Raw genomic sequence first — 7,630 nt, 5'->3', positions numbered from 1 at the left:
TTACTGCTGTGGTACATTCGAATCAATGATCCAGTGGTTAAATGTGTTCGATGTAATATTGGAATCCTACTAAACCGGAAAGAAATAAACATACCATAAACTAATAAAACAATTAAGATAAGAAAAAATTAATTCTCGCATCCATAATGCAGAACGTAAATAGATTTTATTTTTACATAGCCTGTAAACCAATAACTTTACAGCGAAATTTCCGAATTAGGGCTGTTTTGGCCATTATTTTTGAGCGAAATAAAAAGAGCCGAATTTCAGTCGTACTTTCAACGATTCTCCTATTCATTGGTTCAAAATGGCTTATTAAAAATTTGTCTGGCGAGGTGAGTTTGCAATAGTTTCTGTTATTAATATCTAAAACTAATATGACACTGTAAATAATCACGCAATAACTATTATCAGCAGACGAAACACGAAAAAGTTAAACGTGACTCAGTAAGATTAATTAAACGTGATTCAGTAAGAACCACTATAGTCAGTATCGTCCACTAATGATGGCGATGCACTGATGCTTTAATGCGCAATGCGCCCTAACGGCCCGACTTCAAAAGCTCTAGTTCTGTAGACTTGTAAGAAAGAAGGCCGTTTGAAGGACTGTGTTCAGGAAAGAAACAAATCAGAGCCTACATTTAAACAAGGCGATTGAAACTAGAACTACCATCATAGAACATCCTCGGTGGTGGCTCTTTACAGAACAGTTTGTTTTTAACTGGAAGCGATTTTTTGAGACACTTATGAAAAGAACATAAAACATTATTTATCAAGTTTTTGTTCACCTTCTTTCGCGTTTTACGTAGGGGCTAAACGGGCCAATCGCATACCTAGATAATATACCTTAACTGAAACTCATTTCTTTTAATACATACTTCGTTGATCGGCGCCATACGTCGTTGACTTGGGCAGCTTCCGAAAATCAAAGCAATCATTTGTCAAGTGTAGGAGATGAAATTGTATTTTTTCTTTAATTCGAATTAGTGTAAACTGGGATCGAGCAGAAGTACAAAACAGCAAAACGTTTGAAGGAACGGGATCGGGATGCCTTTCAGCGCAGGAAAAATATGACGCACATATATTTTGAGGGTTTCAATTCAGCCATATCGCCATTACAATTACAATGACCATTATAGACCTCCCGCAGCAACATGCAACGTTATCCCTAACGTAATGCTCGGATAGATTGAACGACATCTGCATCGCTGTGCTCTTTCAGGCTATAAGCACGTTGGACTCAGTCATTTGGCAATTTTGCGGTCGCTTATTTTTTTCCATACGACACAGCCAATCAAGAGGATAGACGTCTGCTGTCGTGGAAAATGCCGAGTAAGATACTCTACGTAGGTGTCCTTATTTGTCAGTGCGTCAAAGATCGGGTTTTAGACCCCCGCTTTTTTCAATAAGCTCATTTCGCGTGCTTTTCGCTGCGTTCGGTTTAGTGCCATCATTCGGCAAAGTTTGTATCACACATGAGCGAGTTAAGCAAGCATAGAGTGTATCTTTGTGCTACACGGTCTTGATCCTAAGAAAGACATTGGGAAGTCAGTAGAGTTAGTCCCACATGGGAACAGCACTTAAGTCTCCACGTAAGAGTAGGTGGATTCTGCAGAATCAGCAGTTCTTTCTTGGCTAGCTAGAGGAATCTACCCCATGCTTCATTTTGCTAGGGGATATACAGTACCCAACAGAGATGTGGCTTTAGAAGAAAGATTCTTTGATGGAACAGCCGACCTCTCCTGGCAGCCACATCTTTTCTGCGCAAAAAAGGTCGTTCCACTTTAGTAGCACGCAAGCCAAATCAAATTGAGTGGATTAGGACAAATTGTTGGTTCGAGTTATGTTAAGAAAGCTGGGCAGATAACAGGCTGTTTGCGAGCAAAGAGTTTGTTTGCCCGACACAGGTAACGTTGTCACTGGTATTAATATTATGTTTCTTTAGCGTAGCTGAGAGCCGTAAACAGCAGGCCACAAAGTAAACTTTTATTTTAATATTATTATATTTCAGAATCTTTGTAATATTCTTTACATGCTCTTCTCGTACGTCGTACCGAGCTCGCCTACGACCAGTCAAGCAGTGGCTGTAGCTTGTGAATACACGAGCAACGAAACAAAATCAATTTTCGTACCTTCTTGGATACAATGTTAATTAAACTTCCGAAATCTCAAGTTATCTAAACGGCATTTGTACCAGTGACGTAACATGTTAGAAGCTAGTCAGAATTTTTAGCAAAATTATTACATCAAGGTAACACATGCATATATACAGAGCTTGTAAATGAGTATCGTGTAGCGGTAGGAATAGCAGAAGGCTTTCATTTACATACAAAGAAATTACAGAAGCAATCATGCAGACTACGAACGCGGGCATTTTTCCACAAAAGTTGGAAAAAAGTTGAAGCTCAACTGTCGCGGAATTGTCCAGCTGCGCGTATGGGTCATAACTGCATCATAGTTCGATTTAGATGGGGTTATTTATAGCGACACTCACATCCCGCGGGGAGGCATTTGATTGATTTAAATGACATCGCTATGATCTTGCAGGGCAGTTACAAACAGTCTGAACGTGACAAAGGCGATTTGTGTGGACAATTAAATAGTTTATACCGTTTTGCGACCTCCAATATTATCGCACGCGCTGTATAACGAAACAGCTTAGGTAAGCTCACCAATTCACTCATTAAATCTTTTAAAGTAGTTTATGACATTTCTACTTGGATATATATAACTACCTGTATGTACATATAAAAATATATAGATTTCCCGTCCACTGCAGATGGCCACTTGCAATCTCCGTCGCTTTTGCAGGTTCATTAGCTATGCCGTCAGCAGCAAGAAAGTCCGGTGAAATTGCGTATTCAAAGGCGTACCATAAAATAGCCACCGTCGAAGCAGTCATAACGTAGTAGTATCCAAAGTACCAATAATAGGCTGTGACAGCATACAAAAGTTATACATAGTAGCACGTCAACACGACGAGGTCATAGCTTGGTTTCAGCTGCGCGAGTCGTTCCCGTAAGCCGCGCGAAGGGTAGCCGGACTAGCTCTTCCTATCTCTGTATGGACGATACTAGGATATTCTATGGTAAAGGTATGAAGGATGTAGATTGCTGATGGGTTCTGTTGAAGGGCACGAGGATAAATGTAAAGGCGTGGTGTCGAGGGTTTTAGGGGTACGGCAAGCAAGAAGAGAGTTTGCGGGGCGGCAAAGTCTGTATGCTAGTTAGGTGACGAGATAGCTCCTGGGTTCCTTGGTGTCAGTGCAGCTAGGAAGCGTCGTCATTGTCGACATGCAGTGTGAACAACTGGCAACTGCCTGTCACTCAGCTGCAATGACGGAGGGAGTGTAGGTGGAAACGGCGCTAGCAGCATGTAGTGCTCCTCCAGGGACGCAGGTGTCGGCCTTCTCTCCTGGCATAACCGCCATAGAAGCCCGAACCTCCTTTCCTGTTTCTCGTTACGCTACACTGGCTCGCGTCTAATACCATGCGACGAGAAGGACTCGTCGTGCACGCAGCGCTCATCACAGACAAACTGACAGACGCATGCGACCATGCACATACAGCGTCGCTGCAGCCTAGCGGGTCATACGCGTGACTGATGAAAACGATGCGAGGAATGCAGAAAATGTCGCTCATAGAAGAGGAAGACTAGGCGAAATTTCGAGTTGAACAAAAAGCTAGAATCGGTGAAGGTATTATCTGAAAAATAATGGTAGTTTATTTCTACCTAAATAATGCCTGGGTAGGTAGGGATTACCTAAAACGGTAAAAGAAGTAACTGGGTCGCCGAACGCCTCTGGTTGCCAAAAGGGCTTTAGTAGTTAGCGCCGCTGCTATGTTCTTCTATACTGCATCTCTTCGGTCATTACTGCATCCATTGTAAATAAAAAATTCGTGTTATAGTTTGCTTTTTTATTTTCCACTAATTAGTGCTATACTGTTTTGGCTAGTCTACCTGGTCCTTTTACTGTATTTCTCAGCCAGGGCGACTGATAACAGACGGGGAAAAACATACCATGAATGCGATATAACCGCGGACAGATACAGTTATCCCTACCGCATCTTTTCCATTTCACGAGTGCGGCTTTCTTCGATCTAAAATGGGATCGAAAGATTGGCGAGAGAAGGAAGTAGCTATTGAAGAAAACATGGAGAATGATCATCTTCCTGCAGTCGGCGACGGCCGCGATAGCTAAGGCGACAACTTTCATCGTGCAGTTGTCATTGCCGAACGATGCGGGACCTCGAACCCTCATGATAAGAGATGAGGACCCTGTCGTCTGTACTTTTCAAAAGGGAAGTAGAATTTCCTGGGGGTCGGAATAGGATATTTGGCTCGTTGTAGAAAAGGGCAAAAGACGGAGTTTGAAGAACGGCACGCAATGGTCGGCGTACTATGTCTGAGCAAAACACATTGCTGTCGTTATCAGGTAGCCGCAATTTCTTGCCCCCAATGTCACCCGAGTTCCTGCTGTTTCAGCCAGCCACCGCGAACTATCGATGCAGCGATGATCGAGGATAACCACTGATTCGGTTGTCGTAGCCATCGAATTGCTAAGCGGTGTGTCAAAACGACGCTGTCGCGTCAGCTGAAGCACCGTACGTGAGCCACTGGGCAGGTAGCAAACGTCGTCGGTAATCAAACAACAGTCAGCGATGGTTGCAGCAGCAAAGGCTGTGCTGCGGCACGTCTGTGTTCGATCGTTTCCTTTCCTCAGAGAAGGCTACTGCCGTAATAAGCATCGGTAAACACCCTAATCATGAATATTGGCACAACCACGCACCGTCGTCACAGCCACTTTTCTGCAGTTGCCATACAAATCGTTGCCCCTTTTAATCTGGGTTTTTTATGCTGCTATCGCCTATATAAAGTCTGGCAGGAATGCACCTCGCTGTGCCGCTCAGATGCTTGAGTTTCTCATCTGTAGTCAGAAGAAACCAAACGGTCCCGGTAATTAAGCCAACAGTTTAGGCCCAACTCGTCGTGGGTCGAAAGCATTCTCCGCACAATCGAAGAGACTGGAGGTGAAACCGATATTAACCACTGGCTGTTTGGGTTGCTTCTTTGAATCTGTAGTTCGCCCCGCGCTATGAGTTCCACTTGTCCTCGTTTGGCCAATTGTCGCAAATCGTGAACGTAGACGGGTGCGTTGAGCGCCAGGAATACCGGTGAGTGATGATTTGGCAACTGGTAGTAGACTCTATCAAGGATAAAACTGGCTATTGTTGCTTTCTTAAAAGATCACTCGTGAAATATATGTCGTCCTTGCATCAGTTGTGCACTGGCGTCCGCTGGTTCGTTAGTTGATCTGCGTTCCAACAAACGGCGTTTGTCAATTGTCGATCGATGACAAAGTGCATGTATTCAACTACAACCTCTTCTTGTAACGGCAACACGAATATTACCGTTCAAAGCCAAAGCAAAGGCTCGACGAAAAGAACAGAGGCTAACTGACGACTCGATATTTCGAAGGTCGTTTACGTTGTCATTGCTAGGACACCATAACAGCCTTATGAGTGGCGCCTGCTAGCGACTTCGTCACACTTCATTGTCGCCGTAGCCACTGGCGTCGTCATCGTCGACAGGAAATGTTTTCCGGCCTCCGTTCCATTGCTGCGACCATGGCATCAGCTAGTCAAGGAACCAATGGGATCAAGAATGAAGCAAACAGACGAGGAGAAGCAAAATGAGACGAAAACCGTCGCCCAGAAACGCAAATGAGCCGGAAAACGTTTTCCGATAACTCGACGCGCGCTAGTTGCCTGACTGACTGTCCGCTGGCGGCTGGTGAGAGCATAGAAAGGGAATACTGCGGGACGAGCGGAACACGCCGTCGCAGAGTTCCAGAGAGCACCGTCTTTTTACCCGCGGACTGTCTTCGGGTCGGGTAATAGTTGTAGCGACAGAACCGGCACGTGTAGCATTACGAATGGCGAATGAGAATCTCGTATTCAGCAAGGAAAAGGGTCAGTGCAAGGAAGCAGTGCTGCGTAGTTCGCGCAGAAAACTACGTACCCCGTCTGGGATACGTAGTTCTCTGCCAACCAGATGGACGAATGAAGTTACGAAAGCAGAGAAGACACAGCCGGTAAAAGGACTCTAGCAGTCACTAACTCACACGCATGGTGAGGTGGCTGTGGGCGTCTAGAAGTTGGGTTTCTCGCGTCCAGAACGGGTCGGAGAGGAAGAAGGTATTGTATGGTTAGCGTTAGGAATGGACGGCAAGACGAAATTGGACGGATGTTGGCTCACTAACACGGAAACGCGGCATGTGCGTTTTTAGCTGGGACAGTAATTAAAAAGCAGACAGTAAGTTTGTTCGTCGCCTTTACTTTACTGGCGCAATTACTGTAGCCCTCCTCATTCATGGGTGACGGCGGAGCTTGCACGGGGGTCTGCTGCGGCAGCCAATACAGAACGGAATCGGGGAGACTTGGCAGACAATAGGTTTGAACAGCAGTAGAAGCAGTGGTAGCAGCACGACATAAGCAACGCCGTGTATGAGATTCGATGGCATCGATTTTAGGTTGATACGCCTCTGAAAGAATATCGCGCTGCCGGACATTGGATCTCGCCAGACCATCGGCCAAGAACCCGTAGCTTGCGCTGTGACTGACAACAAAAAGCGCCGCACAGTGTTCTATGTCGGGGGCAAGGCAAAAGGAAAAGATTGAACAAAACCCAAATCCTATCACTACTCAATATGGTTCTGATTGGACATTTGAGTGGCTGTTTGGTACTCGGTGCCGCCAAACCCTGAGAAAGAGCAAAGGCATATGTGCGGATATAACAGCATTTTGAGGTCTAGTAAGAGAGTAACAGCCCGAACAAAATTGTGGTACTTTGTAACGGTCGCCTCTGCGATTGGTAGTGCTGCTACTGTTCCACCTTCGTCCCAACTCTTGGATTGGCGTATAGCCTGGCAGCTGGCCTGGTCTATGCGAAAAATTTCGCAAAGGCTTTAGCGAACGATTTCCGATTCGCCGCCGATCTGACCCTCTGGCTGATGTGACCGAGTGCGAAAACTCTCGGCTGACAGGGCAAGCACGACGACACGCAAATGCAAGCACGATGGCTTGCACGGGCGGGTTACTGAACGAGTACAAAAGCGAAGTGTATCATATCCTAAATCTGAAATCCCTATATAAAGTCTTTGAGGAGAAGGAAGTCTGTCACTTTAAGTCGTTATTGCCTGTTGGCGCTTAGAAACTTTCGTTTTATGCGTACACACACGACACGGAGTACATTCAGAGACTTTGCGAGACCATCACCATCAAGCTACCCCACCTCGAACTAATGTTCAGGGCATATAGCTATGACTAAGGTTCGTCATAGCCAACGGGTGAGGTGAAATATGGGGTAGGTCTTTTTGTCACCATGTCCACAGTTCTGGAATCGCAGTTTATATATATATATATGGAGCTAGTCGGTGAGGTGGCTGGTGGGACTATACTAGGGATCGAGGGTGACTAGTTTTTCTAAGGCGAACTACTACTATGAGCAGTTTCTGACATATACTAAACCCAGGAAAGCGCGTCAGAGCCGAAAAATCATATAAGCATGTGACGAGTTGCCGAAACAGGAACGGATAGGCAGCTTAGAGTTGATGATAGTGGCAGTTCGA

Source organism: Varroa destructor, unplaced genomic scaffold (genome assembly GCF_002443255.2).
Source record: "Varroa destructor unplaced genomic scaffold, Vdes_3.0 BEIS01000002.1, whole genome shotgun sequence".
NCBI lineage: Eukaryota > Metazoa > Arthropoda > Arachnida > Mesostigmata > Varroidae > Varroa > Varroa destructor.
Note: the sequence above shows the minus strand (reverse complement) of the source record.